We start from the raw sequence: 1,417 nt of genomic DNA on the forward strand, positions 1-1,417 counted from the left end.
AAAAAAAAAAAAAAAGAAAAAGAAAAAAATTAAAAACAAGAAAAGGAAAATACCTTTTCTTTTTTTTTTGGAGGCAGAGTCTCACTTTGTTGCCCTCGGTAGAGTGCCATGACATCATGTCTCACAGCAACCTCAAACTCTTGGGCTTAAGCAATTCTCTTGCCTCAGCTTCCCAAGTAGCTGGGACCACAGGTACCCACCACAGTGCCTGGCTGTTTTTTTTAGAGAAGAGGTCTTGCTGTGGCTCAGGCTGGTCTCGAACTCATGAGCTCAGGCACTCCACCAGCCTCAACCTCCCAGAGTGCTAAGATTATAGGTATGAGCCACCATGCCTAGCCTAAAAAATTGCTTCTTAAAACATTAACTGCCAGTGGCATCATAATCAACAAAAAAAAAAAAAAAAGAAAGAAAGAAAAAGAAAAAATAGATCTTCTAATCCTTTCTGACATTCTGGTCAAAGGAAAGTATGTCCTGTCTCCCATGCCCTCAGAGATATTCATAAACGGTGGGGACCATACGGAAAGCACAGCCTTCATGATCCCAGGTCATCTCTCTCTGTGGCTTGTATGTGAAGGAGGGTTAGGAAGGTGGGGGTGGAGTGTCAGAGGCCTGTTAGCAACTATTGCCCAGAGTTTACCTACTGGGGATGAGAACTCTGTGGCCTTTTGACTGAATCCAAATTTTACGGAACAAATCCTTTTAATAAAGGAAGTGAAGTTTGGATTCGGTTGAGGGGCCACACTTGGGGATTTGGATGGCCACATGTGGCCTTGAGACCGCAGGTTAGTTCAAAGAAGTGCCAGATGAAAGTCACTTTGTGGTCCCTGTGGCAGTGAGAGGGTAAGGATGGGGGCAATGCCTGATTTGACCAGACCAGGGAGGCTGCCACCTACTGGCTAGAGCCTGAAATAGCTATAAAGGAGGTCAGAATCTAATTCAAAATAGAGATTCAGCTTCCCTATTCTGCACTGCAAGTTATGTAGTTATACAATAATTAGGCATCAGTTCCTTCACTTTGTACATGTAGGCAGGAAAAAAGGAAAAAAATAAAATATCTGGTCATCAGAGCAGGTTTTGGTAGCTGAGATCCTTGGCTAGTCTGGAAAAGATTGTAGAAGCTTGGCAAGGACCAACTGTTCCCACTCTGAGCTGTCCCTGGGGCCAAACTTAGTCAAAATGAAGATTCAGGTTGGCTCGGCGCCTGTAGCTAAGTGGTTAGGATGCCACATATGCCAAGGCAGGCAGGTTCAAACCCTGCCCGGGCCTGCTAAACAACAATGACAACAATGACAACAACAAAAATAGCCAAGTGTTATGGTGGGCACCTGTAGTCCCAGCTACTCTGGAGGCTGAGGCAAGAGAATCACTTAAGCCCAAGAGTTTGAGGTTGCTGTGAGCTGTGACACCACAGCACTCT

This window comes from Otolemur garnettii, unplaced genomic scaffold (genome assembly GCF_000181295.1).
Source record: "Otolemur garnettii isolate 467f Iridium unplaced genomic scaffold, OtoGar3 scaffold00031, whole genome shotgun sequence".
Taxonomy (NCBI): Eukaryota; Metazoa; Chordata; class Mammalia; order Primates; family Galagidae; genus Otolemur; species Otolemur garnettii.